Consider the following 25,095-nt stretch of genomic DNA (forward strand, 5'->3'; position numbering starts at 1 on the left):
TACCCAAAGTCTGCCATTTTTTAAAGGGGCAGGAGGATAACTGCTGTATTAGAGAGTATGCAGAAAAGTTTTAGGGAATCAACCCCTGTTTTTTTATCACACTTTACGAGTATACTAAAATTTCTGAGCAATAGTTTCTGAGTACTTATAAACAATACAATTTTAATAAATATTTTGCGTGCAAATATCATTTCAGTTGTTTCCATGAATGTACGTTCATTATGATCTCAGTTGAAATTCAACCAATTATCACATTATACTACAATTTCATTAATTCAAGAACAGGAAAAAAATATTCTAACATTCCTTTTTAAAGAGATAATAAAGTCGTCAATTCATAATCAAGAAATGCCTGCCCTAAGCAACAAATGATCTAATCTAATGCAGTTGATATCAAGAATGTACGTTCATTATGATTTCAGTCGAAATTCATCCATTTATCACATTATACTACAATTTCATTAATTCACGAATAGGGTAAAAATGTTCCAACATAAGGAAAACATCAATTCATAATCAAGGAATATATGCCTGATGCAATGAATTAATTTATTTTGTAATCCATTTATAATTTACTAAGAAAGATCTTAAGATGATTTCAATCTTTTTATCAAACAGCAAAGAATTGTGCGTAAATTTATTTAAGTTGAAAATCATACTGTAATAATAATTATGAATGAATTAAAATTTTGGAATATTAGATTACAATTTTATTATATTAAAATTTAGAATTTTCAGGATGGTTCGAATGCAAACAATCTTCTTCACGTAACTATAAGAAATCCTGGTGCCTCTCAATTTCCAGTCGAATCAATCCTTCTCCCTTCGAATTCTGCGAATATTTCATAAAATGACACTTCTTATGAAGTAGAAAATAAATATGCATTTTAGATCAATAATTCTTCCTATTTCATCTAAACCTACTGACCTGCTATTCCTATCTAAAGATCACATACAAAAATTCACGCATCTAGCTTGCAGCATATTTGAGTCATCATACGTATATACTGATAAATAGTGAATATGAAGATGGGGATTGGTTCAAAATGTAATACATATTATAATACTGATAACAAACTATATAGCGAATTTTTCCTTTCATGCTCGTTGTATTTTTAAATAATCGTGTCCTCATAATGTTGACGGACCTACAGACAGACTTTCGATATCCTAATTTCCCCCAAAATTTTACAAAAATTTCTGTTCTTTTGGATCTGTCTTAAAATAATTCGACCATAATTTTGAAGCACATTTAATACAAATAGCACTTATTATTTCAGTATAAAATATACTAATTGTAGTAGGAAACACACATACATGAATTTAAATTATACACGTAAAATGTAACTTCTAAGTTAAAAAAAAAAAACAGTAATTCTTTGTAAATGCTTTTTTCTTTTTGCTTTTTAGGCCTCTTTTTCCTTCGTCATTTGCTTTCTGTTTTCTGAAATGCGTAATTGCATTCTTTTTTAACAATCTTGAAACGAATGCTCTTTTATCTTACAGTGCTTTAAATAGGAATAATTTTAACTAGCAAGCATTTAAACATTCGACAACAACAACAAAGAAATTTCATAGATATTTTTAGGAAATCCCTTTGAATATACTTTTGCACAAAGAATTTCTTTTACGAGAGTATGTCCTACTTTTCACTATAATTGCTTGCACAATATGATTAAAAATGTTTTTCCTTGTGTCTTTGAAAAAGGAATTTTCTAGATCTCTGAAGAAAGCGAGACTCAAAGTACGCCTTAACAAATCCGATTCAATACTTAGATGAATAGAAACAGAATCGCACGAATATCTCCTTACAGACAGCAAAGACCTCTTTACAAAATGTTACACTCCTACTTTCTATTATAATGAAAATCTGCTGCAAGACAAACAGCTTCTTTTGATTGCCATCTATGTTGCTAAATAAAAGATATTCCCCGAAAAGAATTTTAGAGAATGTTCAAAACTAGTACAAAGCTTAAAGGGACATAAAGCTTTTGAAATAAAATAGAAATCCTCAACATTCCTAATCCGGTTCTGTCTTATTGAAAGTAAGAAGCCATAGAAAGCATGGCTGAAAAAATGACAATTCTTTCTGGAAGGATTTTTTTCTTTTAAGAAATAGGGGGCTTTAATTCCCCAAAGAATTTACTAATGTTTATCTTAACTTTATTTACGATATTTGTTTTGGTCAACTAAAGCGCATGAGAGACAGGTGGGGGGGGGAACTGAGTGACCATTCTTGTTAATCTTGGTGATCTCAACTCTCCCTTGGAAAATACTATACACCTGCTGTCAAAATACTTTTAAGATTAAACCTTCAAGAATTGTCGCCAAGAGGCCCATTATCTATTGTGAATGTCTGTCATTCAAATCCATAGTCTCTATTCACAGTGATGTGCATAGACTATGGATTCCAGCTGTGTGAGTGTGCAGACGGCGCACTTCCTCACAGTTGAAAATCCATACAATCTACGAATATGCAAATGGTTTCACTAGTTATATCTTTTATGCAAATGAATTGTATAAGGTGCGAGAATGAAAACCAAAGGGATGGCGAGTAATCCAAAAGAAAACAATGAGTCATACTTTCAACATTCCTGTCTTTATATTATCTGTTGCTTGGTTACTATTATAAGAAGCAGGATCGCGTTGAAAGGGAGCACGTGAGTAAGCCCCCCCCCCCTTCCTCCTTTCATGAGACCTCGGGGAACTTCAAACAAGAATGTGAAGATTCGTGTGACAGATAAATAGCAGGCATTCTAAGATCTAAATCCTTTCTGTCTCAATAAAAGAAGTGATGTATTTTGAATAAAAAGTAGCTGCTAAATATTTAAAAATTACCAACCATTTGTAATTATAATTTATCAATTTGTGAAAAAGTTATATTTTGTTGTTTTACATATTTTATTTTACCTTCAAATACAATTTTTAATAATATACAAATTAATTTTTTAAAAGTCACTAAACAAACGATCACATATTATTCTCAATGAGTATTGAATCGTGAGTATAAATAAAGTGCAATTATAACTTTTACGGATGAAATATGATACTTTTGGTATAATATTTTCCCTAAAAAGGTCACACTTTAGGCATAGATTTCGTTTAAAAATTAGTGTTAATTAGTGAATAAATCTAGAAAACGTGATTTTTTAATTTGTGAAAAAGTTACATTTTGTTGTTTTATATATTTCATTTTACCTTCAAATACAATTTTTAATAATATACAAATTAATTTTAAAAAAGTCACTAAACAAACGATCACATGTTATTCTCAATGAATATTGAATCGAGAGTATAAATAAAGTGCAATTATAACTTTTACGGATGAAATATGATACTTTTGGTATAATATTTTCCCTAAAAAGGTCACACTTTAGGCATAGATTTCGTTTAAAAATTAGTGTTAATTAGTGAATAAATCTAGAAAACGTGATTTTTTAATTTGTGAAAAAGTTACATTTTGTTGTTTTATATATTTTATTTTACCTTCAAATACAATTTTTAATAATATACAAATTAATTTTAAAAAAGTCACTAAACAAACGATCACATGTTATTCTCAATGAATATTGAATCGAGAGTATAAATAAAGTGCAATTATAACTTTTACGGATGAAATATGATACTTTTAGTATAATATTTTCCCTAAAAAAGTCACACTTTAGGCATAGATTTCGTTTAAAAATTAGTGTTGATTAGTGAATAAATCTAGAAAACGTGATTAGCTGGTAACGTAATATAATTCATCTCATCTCAATATAATTCTCATCTAGATAAATCAGGAAATCGTATTAAATGTTACTGAAAGAGGGGAAAAAAACTAATCTAAATACTGCAGTGATATTAAAAAATATCAGTGCAATATTTCAACGATATATTCTTACTATAGCATTTCATAAATTTTCTAGGCATTTCTGAATATTTAAATTTAAACAAAATATTTAGATTGCAGTTTTCTGCATTTCTCTTAAATTATCAGAATTTTTTTCTATTAAATTACGTAAATTATTTGTTTACAGAATTCGATTTCAATTTAAATAATATCCTTAAATTTCTTTAAGTGTAAATATAAATTTATAATTGTTTGGCATTATATTAATAACTTATAAACTGTTATTTATTTTCTAAATATAATTTAGGTGATAAAATAGGACTTAAAGGATACATAAAGAGATGTTAAAATTGATTAGTGAATTAATCCAGTAAATGTATATTGTAATCCAAATTTTATCAAGATAATTCAGAAAATCCTAACATATTTTACTGGAAGAGAGAAAAAAAAATCAAAGTTAAATATTGGAGTGACATTGAAAGATATTATTGCAATATTTCAAAAGCATTGTCGTACTACAGATTTTCATAAACTTCCTAGAAATTTTTCAATATTTAAGTTTAAATAAGAGATTATATTTATATAGAAAAAAAACAACAACAGAAAATAAGATTCTTCATCTCCACGAGTTATAATCTGATAATTCATCATCAAAACAACTGTTTATTTGTAAATGGATTTCTATTAAATATTTTATAGAGATCCATTCAAAGTTTATTAAATTATTTGAAGCTGAAAAATTAATATTATTAATTTTCAGCACTGAAGAATTAGATAGCATTTGAATATTACTCCATAATGAATAATTTATATGAGGTCTAATATTGAAATTTTTATAAGATTATAAATTTTATCGATGAAAAGAATATTAGCATGTTTGTAAATGAGTAGATATTTATGAAAGTGACACATTTTTGTACGCAAAATAATTTCAAAGAATTGCTTAAACTTTTATGACTGGTGGACATTTTAAAGTTGATTGAACAATTGGAAGAAGATTTCAAGAATTTTTGTATGTGTTCAGATGACAAGATTTAATATTTAGGATAGATAATTGTGACGTTGAAGGACACAGTATCTTAATACATTAACGTGAGAGCATCTGAATTTTTAAATTAAACGCGCACCAATTCAGATGACAGGATTCAATATTTAAGATAGATAATTGTGACCCTGAAGGACACAATATCTCATTACATTAACGTGAGGACATTTGAGTTCTCAAATTAAACGCGCTCAATTCAGATGACAGGATTCAATATTTAAGATAGATAATTGTGACCCTGAAGGACACAATATCTCATTACATTAACGTGAGGACATTTGAGTTCTCAAATTAAACGCGCTCAATTCAGATGACAAGATTCGATATTTAAGATAGATAATTGTGACTCTGAAGGACACAATATCTCATTACATTAACGTGAGGACATTTGAGTTCTCAAATTAAACGCGCTCAATTCAGATGACAGGATTCAATATTTAAGATAGATAATTGTGACGTTGAGGGACATGGTATCTCATTACGTTAACGTCAGGGCATCTGAGTTTCCAAATTAAACGCGCACCAATTCAGAAGACGAGATTTAATATTTAAGATAGATAATTGTGACCCTGAAGGACACAATATCTCATTACATTAACGTGAGGACATTTGAGTTCTCAAATTAAACGCGCACCAATTCAGATGACGAGATTTAATATTTAAGATAGATAATTGTGACCCTGAAGGACACAATATCTCATTACATTAACGTGAGGACATTTGAGTTCTCAAATTAAACGCGCTCAATTCAGATGACAAGATTCGATATTTAAGATAGATAATTGTAACGCTGACGGACACAATATCTCAATACATTAACGTGAGGGCATCTGAGTTTTCAAATTAAACGAGAACCAATTCATTCCGTAAATGCTTATTCTGAAACGATACCTGATTGTGCTGCCCATTTTCTATGTTTCCACTGTAAGGACAAAGGATATATGCGTACATATTAACATTAGATTCAAAACCTTTCAAAAGAAAAAAAAATCAAGTCTGTGATTCTATGATCGGAAATCTGTTAACCATTCACAACATTTTCATGCTGCCTTCATTTTACTTTCAAAATATTCAATAAACATATTTTTTAATAATAAAATTATAGTTTCACAAACTTTCTGTGCTTATTATTTAAAAATAAATACTTTATGATTTTAAAAATGTATTATGAAAAGCACATATAAAAATTCAATATAATCTAATTATGATTTTTTTATAATTTATTCTATTCACAATTTTTACATATCAAGCCATCTAATCTAACCTTCACTAAAGACAAAAAAAAAGTATATGTTTTGAAATCAGAATGATAATTTTAATTATAAATGTATGTAATACCCCAAAAATTATTCATGTTAAGTCAATAATTTATCTTATATTTTATTTTAATAAAGTGAGCAATATTATTTCATCAACCTCAGAATTGGCTCCTGGCGCCATCTATTGCAATTAACATGACTTAAATTGAAAGGCAAATTCTCTGTTTCTTTTAAATTATCAAAATGGAATGGAATATATTTGTTTACATGATTTGATTTCATCATTTAAATAAAATATCTTTTTGAAACGTAAACAAAAATTTATAATCATTTGGATATTGTTATAAAAATGCAAATAATTTATTAATTCATACATTCGTATATTTATTTCGTAAGTATAGTTCAGGAGACAAAAATGAGTTAAAAGAACATATAAGAAAATATTAAAATATTCCGCCGATTTGATTCGAAGCAAATAATTTTATATGTTATTTTTGTTTTTCAAATAGGAAATTTATTAAAATTTTTCAGTTCATGATGAATTGATTTTGGACGCAATTTCGTGCAAGATATCTCATAAAATAAATTGTATTGTTGTACTGAACCTTATAATTTGAATGCTTCAAAACTTTGTCTTTACAATTCTGGTATTTATACACTGAGAGATAAATTTTTTGTTCATTAGACAAATTTTTCTATTTCAATATATATCAAATAACCCATTGAATTTCACGTAGATATAAGCTTGCTTTTTAAAAAAATTGCATTCAAAATCAGGGCTATAAAAGTAGATAATAAATAGAAATTAAATCAGTAGAAGCATCTCTTAGAAAAAATTAATACTATTTCTTAGCATAAGAAACTGGAGAAACTTTTTATACTGTCTTTAAATTATCAAAATTTTTTCAAAACGTAGCTGTTTAGGTTTTGTTCTATTGTTTTCCTTACTTTATGTATACGGTATAAAATATGTAACTATTTATATACAGTAGATATCCTTCTATCAAGATTTGTTGGGAGCAGATTTCTCAGGCTTAACAAAATTTGAATACAACATATTAATTTAATGATTAGAAAAGCAATGTTATTTATAATTCATATTGTATGTAAATACACAAAATATAAACAACAATAATACATTATACTGCTTAAGTATAAAAGCACATTTGTACGTTTACATACTCGTTTTTATTCGGAAAGATTATCATTTGTGGATACTTTTCTATCTCTAAAGTGACTTGGATAAATGGAGTTCTGCTAATTGAAGATATACTGTATTAGCTAGCTACCTTTGGCGACCAGCTGGTACGTCAGGGTCCGTCAATAGTTGCAAAAATTTTCAATTAAAATATTTTATATAATCCTCTCTTAATAATTTCTTCAACAAAAATATGTTTGAAGTTCAAATTCTGGCAGATGTATCATACTATTTTTTAATACTATTTTAGAAGCTTTATGCCATTCTATTCATTGTGACTAGTATTTCACTATTTCTATATCTAAATCTTAATGCATCAAAATATATCACAAAAAATAGGCGTATAGGCGCACTTTAAAATCTTTCCACAATTGCTTCATTCTCATTTAAAAGCTTCATTGTAAGAATAAGAAGAAAAAAAAAATATTGAAAGCATGCATTGTATTGAAACCAGTTTGGTCTACCAATAATAGAAATGTAAATCATACAGATGTAAAAAAGAATTCTTCTTCCTTATCTGTCAACAATGGAGAAAAGCATGCGATTAAATATTTGATGAAAAACTAAAACTGGCTTGAATTTCAATACCAATAATGAAAATGTATAAAATAAACTATAAAATTTAATACTAAATACTATAAAATATGATAAAGATTTAATTAATTTTAGATGTAGAAATTTTGCAGCATCTAAATTAATACCATTAATTTTTCTTTTTAAAGTTTTAAATTATGTATAAATAATTTTGGATGTTAAAATGAATAAATAAACACACACACACACATACATTAAAATTTCCTTACTTTCTTAATAATTAAAATTTCAAAAAAATCGCATCGAGGCATTTCTATTTCCTAAAGTATATGTACCAAATTTGGTAACTTTAGGTAAAATGTTCTGGTTTGTACAGCATTAACTCGCATATACTGCATACACGTTAGAGAATGTTACAGAACGATTAAAATTTTTCAAACGAGTGTCCATGTCTCTTGATTATTTTTTTTACAATAAATAAGATCTTTCATGTTTATTGCGCAGAAAGAAGAATAAGATAGTTAGGATGAATGAAGGACATAAGTTTGAATATTCAACCCATCCATTTATAAAGACATATCTGACAAGAGCATCGAATTAGTGAATTTTTATACTTAAATCTGTAATTAAGTGAAAGTATAATTTCAAAAGAAAACCAGTTAGGAGCACTTCAATATCTCAAGAATAATTTATGTTATTTAAGGATAACTATAAATATCCCAAATATAATGTACCATCTTAGAATTGCAGAAGAAAAGGAAAATTTTATTTTTATTGGAAATTTTGTTTAACATGTAAAAAGTTTCTTTAATACACAAAACCTTTTTTTCTTTGAATATCCGATAATCCTAAAAAAGGTTCAATAATTCGAGATTTTTTATTTATGAGAATTCGATATATGGGGGTTTGACAAAATATTATTTTTATCTTTCTAATTTTTTTTTCTGTTTAATTCTTTTAATGCTTTTCATGTAAACTTGCCTGGAAATATCTTAATTTTCTAGAGGTCCTAGATATTTGTCTGAACTATAAGAAATATGAGAAACAGATGGACCACAAATATATTAAGGAAAATTTGCCAATAAACAAATGTTAAGGTATGATAACAACAACAAAGTAAAACAAATTAACAAATTAAACAAATCAAAGTAAAAAAAATTATGAACTAATTACATCAATTAAAGCTTTATCAAAATAACAAAACAACTGGTCATGCCATCTAATATCCAACTGCCATCCAGTTTTCAGCTGTTTTGTAGTATTATGCCCATTTTCCTTTTGCAAATGATGGGTTTTAAAATTAAACAGATGCGGCGCATTGACTCTATCACGTGAGAACGAAATGATTCACCTTGTTATAGATTTATCAGAATTTTTACTATTTTTGCAAGTCTTCATTATTATTATCATTTGCATTTATATCTTTTTATGTTTCTCTTATGAAATGAAACAAAGCTCTGCTTTCTGAGAAATCTGATGATTGGACTAACCCATATTGCAAACTGACCGATTGCCTTGATTTGCACATCTTATCTGCAACATATCTCAATTGGCCGATTGCAAATAAAGTGTACAAACATAATGCATGATATGACATAACAACAAATCACTGTACGTATGGGAAGACCGGGACAAATCAAGTTTCTTCATAATCAGTGATAATGATTTATCATGATGATAATTGTTTATTAGTCTTATTTGCATAAATTGCGATAACCTTTATCTAATCTATTTACTTTAGTTAATCCTATCTCACGAAGAAAAGTTCGTTGGATCAGATTCTCAAGATGTCACTTAACTAACTAACATGTGTAACAAAGAGGTTATCTGGAATTTAATTATAGGGTACCGCTGTTGTGAAGAATGATAAGTGGGTAATAGGGATAAGTAGGATAATAAATTCCGGTTTTGTCAACATTTGTTGAATTTTTGTATTTGCAGTGATGTGAGATGGTATCTACAATTGTAGAAATAATTTTGTATTTTAAATAATTATTCTATCACAGTACTCATTGATTCAACAAGAACCAACAATCTGGATTAACTTTGACTCCATCTCAATATTCTTTACTGGATAATTGCTTTGTCATGGCTTATCATTATCTTTTGTCTTGTTTTGTAGTCTTTGTTTAACTTCTTCTAATCTTAAACAAAATTTCCTTTCTAAAAATGTTTTTGTTTTAGATATTAGGTTATGGCCGCTTCAAACTATAAATATCACAGTAACTAGTTGTCGCAATATCGGATAATTATTGCACTTAAAACTAATGATAAGCGAATGATAAAGGCATCCAAATGCATTATAATGTTTACTAAAAGAATGACTGTCGAAATTCCTTTGTAAAAATCAAAACTAAAATTCGACATTGTCAGGAGAAATATATGTTTAAATTTTAGCAAACAATATCTGTTTGTATTCTACACTAATTTCAATATAAAAGTACTGATTTATTGTTTATATTTGATATTTTATTCGATAGATAAAATAAAAAGTTAAATAATACCATGAATATCTATCATTCGTTTTAAAGCTATAAAAGCTTTAAATGCATTTCCCTGACTTCTTCTTTTTCCTTTTTTCTATACGAAGTAGAGTCAGATAGAGTAAATGGAAAACGGAATTTACTAATTATTCTTTATAAAATTTTCGTATGAGAAGGAAAAAAGAATTTATATATTATTTTAAGCAAAAAGTCATGTTTCAGAAAACTCATTAGACAGTGTCTTTCTTCATAATTAAATTTTTACTTAACCAATCTTAATTACAACGACTTTCCCAATTAACCCAAAATATTCTTAATTACCCCATAGATTACAGAGTAATTGGGAACGCGTGCTTTGACTTCTTATCACAATAATGAACTTATTTAAAAATAAGTGGGTGTTGATATGCAATAAATGTATTATGATAAGAAATTGCCGCTTATTGCTAAGAATTCATTTTGCCATCCATTCCCAACAATCCCAAAATATTTCGGGTTACAGTTTTTTTCATTAAAAATTTATTTTATTTCATGGAATATCGCATATATATTATCATAACACTTTAATACCTCCAATTTCGAATAAATAATAATCATTCTATTTCTTATTTTTTCGAGGAAAGAGAAGAAGCGAATCTTTACAGAAAAAAAAAATGGCAGAATATTAAGAGACACGAGAAGGAAGTATCCAAGACTTAGAAACGCTGTTTAAAATGATTAAAAATTGATAGTTAAATTTCATAGCAAAAAATAGAGCTCCCGTTTCTGGCAGAATTTTTAATCGCTAATTCATCTCATTTCCCTCTGGCATTTGATTACCTGAAAAAAACTACTCTGGAATAACATCCAGTAACATACTTTTTATTTGACTCTCTTCACTCGTAAACTATCATTAACATCAGAATAAATTTTGATTTAGTGAAACTTCTGTTCTTTAAATCTCGCACATTCAGCTGGTCACTATCCATTCCATCAAACCTTAGATAAAATAAAATAACAATGGACATCGATTTTGGAACTTTCAGTATAATCGATCTAACAATATGTATTTGTTGAAAAACCAACTATGGGTAAGTTGAGACACTACTTTCTCCATCTCCATACACTTCGCTTCTTATTGAACCAGTTGGAATGGTCTCCTCGAAATTTTCTTGCATACTATAAAATAAAGATCTTATCCCCTTTCTTCCATATAAACTGGATATAGGAGTACGAATTTTTTTTTGCATAGGATTGGTGATAGTATTGAAATATAGATCTTTAGACTGAATTTGAACTTTATTTTAAATCAACATTGAGAATATGTATTTTTGCCCTATTTTCCTGACGGATTGGCATCAAAATTTGACACGAAAGTAGTTTTAGTCACACGATAACATACAGAATTTTATTGATTTAAGTCATTGAGTTTCAGAATGATCGTGTTCGCATAAATTCGAAAGTACAGAACAGCACTGTCAACTATTTGATAGATTTGGTTCAAAATTTGAATATATATATATATAAATATATATATATATATTAGATGATAAACCTTTGCACCTAATTTTACTTACCTATCTCTTTGAGTTTTAGAGTTATTGAATTCATTTGAACATCCAGAAGACTATATAACTTGCTCTAAATGTATTTACTTCAGAACCTGATGGAAATTTACAAATTTGTTTTAAAGTCCATATTATAAATTTCATTTGTCTAGCTCAAGGCGTTTTGAAGTTATCATTTTCTTAGACAAATAGAGATTGACAAACAAGAACATAAGCATAATGCCATTTTTTTTATTTATTTCAGACAGGTCTGAAACGTGAAGATTCATCAAAATCTTCGAATTTTTGTTCGAATTTTTTGACGATTAATCCTCCGCACTTCTTACACGAGAAAGTAAAAAAAGTCAAAATCATCATCAATAAATTTCTCTGTCGGAATCACGTGTGTGTGTGCGTGTGTGTGTGTGTGTGTGTGTGTGTGTGTGTGTGTGTGTGTGTGTGTGTGTGTGTGTGTGTTATCTACATCATTATGTTTTGTAGTTTTTGTGCTCACTTTTACTAGAACAGCCAGACAGGCAGAATTAATTTGAATGGATTTTTTTCAAAAAAATAGTTCAAGTCTATAAATCTGATTCAAATTATATCAAATTTCATTGCATAGCTCAAAGCATTTTTCAGTTATCGTATTCTCAGACATGGACAGGCAGACAGATAGACAACATTCCAAAAATGTGTTTTTCTTATTCATAGAGATCCGGCAAAATCTCAAAGTTGGAATCTTTTGAGATTACAAGACTTTTTTTTTGTATATTTCGTATATAAGGATGCGAAAATTATTTCTTTAGTTCTAAAATATCTTAAATGAAAAAATATTTCTAAACTGTTAGTACCCAGGACTTTTAATATGAAATTGTCTGGTATTATTCCTTATATTAACCATTTGGATGAATTTAAATTTACAAAATTGGTAAATAGTTTATATATATATAACCAGTATCAAGGTCTGAATAAAGCATTTCGATGTTTACATGATCACAAAGTTTTTTTTTTTTTTTTTTTTTTTTTTTTTTTTTTTTCACTTGAGTTGTATCGTAAACTTACGGCGAAACCTAATACAGTAGAAATTATTGTTGTTTACGCATCGCGTTTTTTACCAGCCAAGTGGTTGTCACTTAGATATTCACCAGATGTTGAAACAAGCGCCAAGACGCCAGGGTTTCGTACCCACTTTCTCAATTTTTTTTCCTCGTTCTGTTTTGTTTACATTTTTTTCGTCTCAAATTTTGCCGCCAAGTTTCTCTTTCATTTTCCCGACAATGATGAGAAAGACCTTGGGCTAACACGAAATTATCCTGATGATGACTCAAAAAAGGCTTTCCGAAACTACTGATTTAAAATTAAAAAATAAAAAGACTTTGTTTATCAAGTCTTCTATCATGAGAGCAATGTTTCCTAACTGGTACGAAATTTTCTAATTGGAATGTAACCTGTGAATATTGTAAGGTACAGAAACACAAATGACCTACCGCTACAGTGTCAAATAATGTTGTTTTGTCATGAAATTGATAATGTTAAGAGGCTTGCTTATTATCTGTAAATTATTAAATTCTTAATGGTGAAAGTCCGAAACGCCCTAACAGGATAAATCTTTGAATCTTATTGAGATAAGTTTAATGCATATTATTGCAAAAAAAAAAAAAAAAAAAAAAACCGATGCCAAAACTAAGATTTTATTTGATGTAATGATGTCGTGCCCGCGTTACCACGGAAAGGGGATGCAATAGCTTCTAAAGGTTAGGACCACTGAGCAACCGAGGGCAGAAGCCTGACTTCCATCTCATATGAAGATGACATTCATACATTCGCTTGCACAACCCCATTTTACAGGTGAGAGGTAGGGGGTACATTCAAATACCTCACAGATAGAGCGCAGAAGAGCAACCATGCCCGAACCCATGCCTGGCCAGTTGATGTCATGGCAATTCATAATTGATTCAGATAGTTCAAAATACTATGTTCAAAATATTTTGCTTGACAAAAATTATCAAGAAGGGAAGCTCTTGTTTTGCTGATTTTTTTCCAAGTTTATATTATACTTTTTAAAATAACAAAGGACATTTTTAATTCTCTAACAACTGTATTCTTTCCCAGGAAATTCAAAATTGAATAATATGTGAAATGATAAATTATGTAGTAAAAAGGCATCCTGTTTTAAATTTTATAAAATAAGTAACTGACTAAAGAAAAATTCTAAATTTGAAAAAAATTAGAACAATAAAAAAAAAATTTTAATTATTTTTTTCAAGTTCAAGATATTGAATAAAGCATTGAAATACTATCACAATCAGCCATAAATTGTCATTACAATACACCAACAATTCTACTTAATCAGCACAAACAGGCTGTGTTTGGTGATACATATCGCCACATTAATATGACCTTCTGGTTCCTTACCAAATGGCATTCAGTATGATGATTTCTAAACTGACCGTCAGATTTTCTATTTTCCACAGCAGGGCATTTTTAATTAGAAAATATTCATAAGAGCGATAGTATAAAAATATAATGGAGAAGCGGAAAATTCTAATATGACATTATTCTTCAAATTCCTTCTACATTTATAAAAAAAAAATAAGGAAAAATTCATGACAAAAATAAGGATCGATTTTTTTTTTTCATTACAGAAAGAAGAAAGAAAGTAAAAAAAAAAGTTTCATTTAGAAAATTTTGAAGTTTTTTTTTTTTTTCCCCAACACCATATCCATCTAACAAACTTTCTGACATTCGATCAAGATAAACTATCCCATACATATGAAGTGTTTACGATGGAATCATTATTAGATACTAAAGTTTTCTACTCACAAATGTAAATTCTTGCGTTTATTACCGAATTCCTCAAAGGATTCATAAAAATCATTAGTTTTAGTATTTCATTGTTAGAGTTGGCATTTCAACGCTTTTTCAGTTTTTTATTTCAAACTGTTTTTCATCTGAAATAAAATTTTATATTTGCATGGAAAAAGGTTTTGGACTTGATGAGTAAGGATTTCTTACTAGATTGCTGTTAAGTTTATCGCAGTATCAAATAATTTGAATTAAAATAAAATATTAGAATTTTATCCTCTTATCTTGTTAAAAAATGTTATTAACTTTTAAAAATAGGTAATAAGAACAAGAAAAAACAGTATCAATCCATTTGAGGAAATTATTTTTTTTATGATTGTACTCCTTCCAAAAGTGGAAGACAAATTTATTTTAAAAGCAATTAAAACAAAATTATTTTTTAATTTTTAACATTCACATCAGAAAATACAATATGTGAATCCCAAAATAACATTTTACCTGCTATGTCACTTTTTCCTTTGTTTTCATATATAAGATGCAAAATTAAATTTGCTTATTTTCGCCCTTTTAAAGCCAATATTTTATGCATCTAATGTTCTTTTTCAGTGATTTTATTTTTTGCTTGATTTGTCTCATTTTGAATTTATGAGGGCTATTAGCAGTTATCATAGCTTTATAGGATATTTCTGAATTTCAAAATAGTTGTCCAGTGATTTAAATAGTTTAGGTTTTTGTTTGTGGCTCATTTTGAACTACTTCTAAACAAAACAAAACAAAAAATTCCCCTAATATATTTTTAGATAATTCCATTGAAATTTTTTATAGTAAACTGTGATCTCACGAGCTTTTTGTCTTTATATGTAGTAATATATTATACTGTTTTCCTTTAAAAAAAATAAATGAACTTGAAATAAAAGAACTGTTTAACCTGATTGATGACATTTAAAAGTAAACATTTGTTCTCTAACATTCACCCTATTAGGCGTTATATAAGAAAGTCATTCCATAAATTACATTGATATTGTTAAAGCATAATTTCCATAAAAAAAGCATCTAACAGATACATGTTATAAAAGCACCTCAAAATGTACTTTTTGGCAATCTAATTCAAAATTTCTCGGTTTCTCGGAACCCCTTCACCAGGATGTGTTCCCCACAGTTCCGAACGTTCACATTATACGATAGGCATTAGGAATAGTCTGCACGTGGTTCAATTTAAGGCTTACTGATCCTCGGACTTCTGCGAAAAATTAAATTAAAGAAAATTTATTCTTTAAATTTGCGATTTATATTATTTACAAAAATGATAAAGTCAGATATTTTTTTCAATTAAAGCTAAAATTTCTAGTTCTTATTTATTCTAAATTAATTATAAAATTAAAAATGTTATCATATTAGAAAATTAGAAACAAATAAAGATGTTTCTCTTTCAATATTAAAATATTTTCTTATTATAAGCTTTGTTTATCACACAATAGTTTAAATTAAACCATAAACTTCAATAAAAAAAGTGTAAATAAGTTTGCAAAAAAATATATATATATTTGATATTCAATGAGACACATAATAAGCATCTTCTTTAGCTCTGAATGTCGAATGTTATCTAGATGGATGTATAAAAATGGAGATACATAATACAGATAAAATATTTCATTATTTACCTAGATAAGACGCTCCTTGTTTGTTCAACACGGTTGTGTAAGTGATAAGCAGATGAAACCACAGCGAGACGAAAACGTAGTCATAAAGTTTAACATAATCCTTCAATTCGCATGTGTTCTGTTGCATCATCTACAAATATTTTTTTCTTCTTTTTCTCAGTTTTCAACGGATATTCAAACATGCGTTATCAGAATACACTTGATTCCAAAATCGAACTTTAGAGTGAATCCATGACAATTATTACAAATTGAAATAAAATAATAAAGCTTCGCATATTAAATTGATTTGTTTTGATAATGATGTTTTCTTGAATAAATGCTAATTTCAAAATGACGGTGGTGCCATCTAGTAGACAAAATGTTAAAATATCATTATGTAAATTGCATTTATTAAAATGAATAAGTTGCATGTTACATGTTAATGGGTATAATAACTTTATTTATGAAAACCATCTTTATTATTGTGTATGGAATCATCTTTTTATATATATATTTGTTAAGTACCTTTAGATTTTGATTTGTATTAATTTACTGATCTGTTCTTATTATTCTACAATTATATAATTTTTTGAATGGGCATATATTTAATGAGGAATGAAAACTTAGGAATGCAAATGATAAAAGAGAATTATTTCATAATATTTTCAAGAAAGGAATACAAATTGAATGAAATGTAAAAAAGAATGGTGAGAATCTTCATAAATGTTTTTTAAAGATATTTACGAATTGAACATTTAAGAGTATTTTAATTTATTAATTGAGAATTTTAGTTTGGATAATTAAAAGATTTGTATAATTTGAAACATTTGTGCTTTATAATTGTTCAGAATATTTTTAAACAGTTTAATAAACATATATTAAAATTTTGATACTCCTTTTAATTATAAGTTCAAAAATACTTTTTAGATTAATCGATAGATTAATCTTTTTATGATGAATTCATTATATTATTTAGGAGACTATTATGATCGTATTTGATACCAGTTCTGAATTAATCAAATGGATCTTTTTCAATCAATTATTGTTGAAATGGTAATTATATTGAAATGGTTAATATGATAACATGGTAGTTTATCATATTAACATCAATTTTATTAATGTCGTATTCAAAATTACTAACATATTTGATCATAAATAATGATTCCTCATATATTTGTACAAGATTCCTAAAAATAATTTGTAGTAAATATTTCCTGGCACATTGTTTGATCGATACTTCTAACGCTCGATTTCTGATACATTGACTAATTGATTCTTTTTACTAAAGATTCCAAATACATTGATTGATCTTTCTGCTAATGAATAGCACATATTGCGCGGTACATTGTTTGATCGATATTGCCAATTTATAATTCCTGATCTATTTGAGCGATTCTTTTCACTAGATTCTAAACACATTGACTGATCTTTCTGACTAATTAATCTTAAGACAATGACAGTTTGAGTTTTTTGTTTTATGATTACTAATAAACTGATTGATTGAGTCTCACACATAAAGTCAGAGTTGGATCATAGGTTAGGATCATGTAAGAACATTCGAAACTGAAATCGATAGGTTTTTACGACTATAATTAATGTGTGAATTAAATAGATATTACTTTCCAATGACTCAGAAGCACAAAATAATTTTAAAACTAAATTTTTAATAGAATTCATTACATTTTTTACATCTCAAATATTCCACTTTCTTTGAGACCCTTATGTTCAGTCTTTTCCTCTAAAATAAAGTTTTTTTAACTATAAGATCTGTAACTGTTCCTTTGCAATCTTTATCTAGAGGAATCAGACAAAAAAATTTAAAGTGATGGTGAAAAACGTAAAAACTTTATGTTTCAGATTATTTATAACTAGGGGGCTCTGCCCCCTGCTCGCTTATGTTCGCTAACCCCTAGTAACTGCTAATTCAGTTCCTCTCGGGTCGCATCGCTATCCAAGCTCGCTTCACTCGCTCGTCATCTACTAAACCACTGTAGTCTAGCAATAGATGCATTCAGATTCAATTTATTCCAAAATATGATAAAGCAATGAAATAAATAAATGTAAAGCAAAAAGTGCACTCGCAAAAATCACCTGAATCAAAGTTCTCTGTAAACAGAAATAACTATATACATCCATCAATGAAATAACTATAACTATAACTAACATCATTTAAATAACTATATACATCCATCAATGAAAGAAATTTTAAAAAAATGTGTTTAAATTGTTTATTAAAAATTTAATAATTTTTAATAAATTATTAAATTTTCTCACAATTTTTCAAATTTGGAAACTATACCATAGAAACAGAATAAAAAATTGATATTTACAAATAAACAAATTTTAAAAAATTGTGCTTTTTTGCAATTGTTCAAATTCGGAAGCTACAGAAACAGAATAAGAATTTGATGTTTACAAAAAAATATTGTCTGAAAGCAGCTATATTCAAATTCAATCCATTCTAATATAAGGTAAAACAATGAAAAAAATAAAAAAAATGTAAGGCAAAAAGTGTCCTCGAAAATTGAACCTAATTCTCCTCTGGAAACAGCAAGGAATAGACCATCAGATCACAAGATTGGTTTAATGGATAAATATTTTTGTAGCTATCGCCTACAGGATAAATACATTTGTCTCGATTAGCAGGTGGTTCGCCATTATCTCCAACAAATATTGCTGCAATTTCTGTTTTTATAATAGCTTGGTTATATCTAGATATTTTAAAATTTCTAGTCTCCATGAAAACCATCCTGATATTTGTAGCAGGATTTTTCTTCAATTATATGATACATCTGCAGATAACAATCGATGAACGGATTGATTGCTCTCAAAATACAATCCAATCTTTCTATCACAGAGTGCAAGCATCCTTCATTTTTCTCCAGGCGTTTTTCAGTGGTTTCACTGGTATCAAATACATATTACTGACCAAAACCTGTTTTATTATGACCACTGTATAAAGAAGAAACCATTTAGTATATCTGACCATGAATCCTATATCAATATGGCCCTTCCAGGAGTAGGTCTAATTTGAGCTCCCATGGAAGCAAAAGCTAAAACAGACTTGTATTCTTTTATACACTTCCGATAGTTTCTTCCTTCAATTGACTCATTTATCAGCAAGTTTTTCAATATTTCCGGTAGATTCAACAGATGTTCCAAAAAATTTTTTTCTTTTTTATCATGATAACATTTCATGCATTTGCCACTTCAATTTACTTCTTTTTCCCAGTAACGTGCCTGGCAAAAAGAACTGAGTCCTGACATAGTCCCACAACTATGCTCCTGTAGTTCAGAAACTTCGCTCTGTACACATAAAAGTATAACCGTTTCTCGTTCATTACAACTGGATCTTCTTATGAACGATTCTTGAGCATTTTCATTCGACCTGTCTTCTCTTTTTCGACAATTTTGTTTTAAAAACGATACGGCACGACTTGAAGCCATTGTTAAAATTTTTGTCCGTTAATTTTTTTGTTTAAAAAATTTTCAAACCGATGCAAGAATAGAGTTTGTTTGAAATCTTATCAAACCACGTGTTGATGTTCCCGGACATGATCGAAATGTTGCCAAACGGCGATTAACAAATTCGGTCCGCTGAGCGTTTTATGAAAATACAGTTGTCAATAATCAGAAAACATTGCGCATGCGTGAATTTTCTATGCCAGTTGAGACAGCACAAATGCGTGAATTTTCTACGCCAGTTGGGGTAACGCAATTTCAGATTAGAAATTTTTAATTTCCTTTATTGTGTTTTATTTTAATTCAAAAGTACTTCAGAATGAATCCGAAAGACCGATTAATTAACAATGTTTAATTTTAAATGCATCAAACACTAAGAAAATGAACAGAATCGTTTGAAATAATCGGTCGAAAACATGTTAAGCCTATACTTGTTAGCGTGGGGAAAAAACTGAAGCCTTACTCATTTGGAGGTGTGTTGCCAAATAGCAATTAACAAATTTGACCTGATTTTGCTTCCACGTAAGCGTTTTATATATATATATATATATATTTGTTGTTGCGTGACTTATGGTACTTTTCAAGCTCACTGACAGTTATCTGTCAGCGATTCAATCCGAATCTCTTGTTTTTTCAGTAGCGCCAACTAGGGTCAAGAGTACGGCTTAGCTACTCACACGTCACAACCCTTTTTATGGGGCGGCTTTCATTTACACATTGCATTCACTCATCCACAGATCGTAATTTATACCTGAATCAGAGAGCGATCACCTCTGAACCAGTAACCCCAGTGATATTACTCTCAACATGGAGGACTTTGTGGCCACAATAGATTTATGCGTGCGTCAGCCACCATACACGCGGAGAGTCTTCGGCCGACGGGGTTCGAATTCACAACCCAAGAGAGGCGAATCCAAGCCCTACCAACCAGGTTATCACGGCCTGTAGTTATAATTTATAAACAAAATAAAGAAAAATTTCTGGCAAAATTTAAGATGTAATTATTTTTAATCAAATCCCTTTTTCTTTTCATTAAAAATACATTTTCATGATTACTTTCCAATAATGGTAGCAGAACAAGATTTAACTAATAATAATATGATCACGCATGAAATTTTTTTTATTGGCATTACTTTTTTAACGGCCTTGATGTAGTTGAAAGTTATGTAAACATAAGAAGCTTTTTATTTCGTTTAATTACATTAAATCCGTTTCGAAATTTCACAAGACTTGCTTTGGGATGAATTTCATAATTTTGAATTGTGGTCATATGGCGAGGATGACAGGCTCACTCCCAATTTCGTCTGTACAAAAATGCGTTTCGGACCTTCGAACTGTAGAATTTTGGTGGAAGTGGTGAAACTTCTTTTAACTTCCGCAATGAACAAACATTCTTTAGACTCCATACACTGTGATATTTAATCCAAATGATGAATCCCACCTAACTTCACTTAAACATAAACATGCTTCAGATCTCCCATGCGTTGAATAGCTTAGATGAAAGTGGTGCGGCCTTTTTTAACTTCTATGCTACATAAATATGTTTCAAACCCTCGTTCACTAAGGAAATTTGGTGGAAGTGGCAGAACGTTTGCTAATTTCCACAATAGATAAACGTACACCAGGCCACCATACGCTATGATGTTTGATAGAAATGATGAATCTCACTTATTTTTAGCAACACATTAACGTGTTTCAGATCTCCTATGTATTGTGGAATTTAAATTAAATTAGTACAATCTTTGATGAATTCTAGAAAACATAAACGTGCTGCAGACTTTTACACGCTGAGGAAATATGTTGGAAGTGATAGAATGCTTTCTAACTTCCACAGTAAACAAACATTTTCAGACCATTATTCATTATGCAGACTTGTAAAAACTAAACTCAAATTTAAGACACTTAGAATAACTCAACTAGACAAACTATTAAGACAACTAGTCTAAACTCAAATGTCATCCGGTCATTATAATTTTCTTTTCATTCCAAAAAGTTCCATGTCCTCCTAGTATAATTTTTATTATCAAAAAGTATGTTTAATATGAATAAAACAATATGTAAGTTTAAAATTAAAATAGATTTTTTTGTTCATGTCATGACAAAGGCAGGCTTTAGCATATAAAATTGAAAACATTACAAATTAATCTCAATCATGTTCAAATAATGTACTTAATTGATCATTGATAAGAAAACTTTAAAAAAATCCTTAGTAAGTAATCTTTTTATGATGTGGGTACCAATTTTTTACAAACTGTTGAAAGATCGACTGCTGATTCATATCTTTTTCTACAACAGAATTCTTAAAATTCCAAATTCTTTTCGTAAAACAAAATTTTTAAGATAAAATTGTAATAATATATTGAATACTTAAGAGTCTCTCCATCAATAAGTTGAATGTAAACACTTTTAATAAGATATAGATCTAATTTTTAGAGTTCAAGTCTTAAATTCTTGCTGTATTTCTTTGAAAGGAAAGAAAAAAATTTATCTGTCTTAAGTATTCTCTTACTTTTTCGTCTGCATTAATTCTTCTGTCTTGAAAATTCTATCCCAAACTAATTTTGACGACAAATAATCCTTGATTTTATAACTCCAACTTAGGTAGCAATATCCTTCACATAATAACAAAGGTACGCTGATTTAGGGTAAAAATTCTGATTCTTTCCTTGGGAGTAATATTCATTTTTTTTATACATCTGAGAACCAGACAACTCACACCATCCATCACATTCAAGATGAAAAGTAACTGACAAGAAAATGTTCTTCATGTGATGATCACGTAGTCGCACTAATTTAGACTAGTCAAGGCAAACTTTCCTTTGTAACAAAATGCAGTTGAAACCGGTTTCAAACAGGAAATGTTCTAAATGTGATGATCATGTAGTCGCACTAATTTAGACTAGTCAAGGTTAACTTTCCTTTGTAACAAAATGCAGTTGAAACCGGTTTCAAACAGGAAATGTTCTAAATGTGATGATCATGTAGTCGCACTAATTTAGACTAGTCAAGGTTAACTTTCCTTTGTAACAAAATGCAGTTGAAACCGGTTTCAAACAGGAAATGTTCTAAATGTGATGATCATGTAGTCGCACTAATTTAGACTAGTCAAGGCAAACTTTCCTTTGTAACAAAATGCAGTTGAAACCGGTTTCAAACAGGAAATGTTCTAAATGTGATGATCATGTAGTCGCACTAATTTAGACTAGTCAAGGTTAACTTTCCTTTGTAACAAAATGCAGTTGAAACCGGTTTCAAACAGGAAATGTTCTAAATGTGATGATCATGTAGTCGCACTAATTTAGACTAGTCAAGGTTAACTTTCCTTTGTAACAAAATGCAGTTGAAACCGGTTTCAAACAGGAAATGTTCTAAATGTGATGATCATGTAGTCGCACTAATTTAGACTAGTCAAGGTTAACTTTCCTTTGTAACAAAATGCAGTTGAAACCGGTTTCAAACAGGAAATGTTCTAAATGTGATGATCATGTAGTCGCACTAATTTAGACTAGTCAAGGCAAACTTTCCTTTGTAACAAAATGCAGTTGAAACCGGTTTCAAACAGGAAATGTTCTAAATGTGATGATCATGTAGTCGCACTAATTTAGACTAGTCAAGGCAAACTTTCCTTTGTAACAAAATGCAGTTGAAACCGGTTTCAAACAGGAAATGTTCTAAATGTGATGATCACGTAGTCGGACTAATTTAGACTAGTCAAGGCAAACTTTCCTTTGTAACAAAATACAGTTGAAACCGGTTTCAAACAGGAAATGTTCTAAATGTGATGATCACGTAGTCGCACTAATTTAGACTAGTCAAGGCAAACTTTCCTTTGTAACAAAATACAGTTGAAACCGGTTTCAAACAGGAAATGTTCTAAATGTGATGATCACGTAGTCGGACTAATTTAGACTAGTCAAGGTTAACTTTCCTTTGTAACAAAATACAGTTGAAACCGGTTTCAAACAGGAAATGTTCTAAATGTGATGATCACGTAGTCGGACTAATTTAGACTAGTCAAGGTTAACTTTCCTTTGTAACAAAATACAGTTGAAACCGGTTTCAAACAGGAAATGTTCTAAATGTGATGATCACGTAGTCGGACTAATTTAGACTAGTCAAGGTTAACTTTCCTTTGTAACAAAATACAGTTGAAACCGGTTTCAAACAGGAAATGTTCTAAATGTGATGATCACGTAGTCGGACTAATTTAGACTAGTCAAGGTTAACTTTCCTTTGTAACAAAATACAGTTGAAACCGGTTTCAAACAGGAAATGTTCTAAATGTGATGATCACGTAGTCGCACTAATTTAGACTAGTCAAGGCAAACTTTCCTTTGTAACAAAATACAGTTGAAACCGGTTTCAAACAGGAAATGTTCTAAATGTGATGATCACGTAGTCGCACTAATTTAGACTAGTCAAGGCAAACTTTCCTTTGTAACAAAATACAGTTGAAACCGGTTTCAAACAGGAAATGTTCTAAATGTGATGATCATGTAGTCGCACTAATTTAGACTAGTCAAGGTTAACTTTCCTTTGTAACAAAATGCAGTTGAAACCGGTTTCAAACAGGAAATGTTCTAAATGTGATGATCATGTAGTCGCACTAATTTAGACTAGTCAAGGTTAACTTTCCTTTGTAACAAAATGCAGTTGAAACCGGTTTCAAACAGGAAACGTTCTAAATGTGATGATCACGTAGTCGGACTAATTTAGACTAGTCAAGACTAACTTTCCTTTGTAACAAATTGCAGTTGAAACTGGTTTGAAACAGGAAATTCCAATGAAAGCATGCATTTTATGAAAAATGAAACTTGTTCCAATAAATTTGATCAGTACTGCACGGTTAACCTGTAAAATTAAATCTCAAAAATCCTTTTTTAGAACTGAGAATTGCTTTGGAGAAGCTGATATCTTCTTCAATCCTTTCCAAATCATTGATTAGGTCTGTTGTTTCTTACGTTGTATTCTTACCCACTTTTTCTCTTTCCTTTATTAAGCCATAAACATGGGACCATAAAGAACAGTAAAAATGATAAATCATATACAGGAGAATAAGAGAAAGAAGCAACTCACGATAGAATGGAAGAGTAACACTGTTTATAAAAGAAAATGGAGAAAAATATATACCTAAATAATATAGTCAAACCAGTACTGGAAGAGAGGGACATTCTTAGCAACTTAATTGCGCAGAATCCGTAAATGCCCGTATAAAAGAAATGAATTCTATTAATAAGCATAAGTGAAGTCTTTAAAAAAGTCAGGAGATATCAGCAATGTTGACTGTTTATTTTACATTTTTAATTTAGAA

The sequence above is a fragment of the Argiope bruennichi genome, chromosome 4, assembly GCF_947563725.1.
Source record: "Argiope bruennichi chromosome 4, qqArgBrue1.1, whole genome shotgun sequence".
In the NCBI taxonomy this organism is placed as follows: Eukaryota; Metazoa; Arthropoda; class Arachnida; order Araneae; family Araneidae; genus Argiope; species Argiope bruennichi.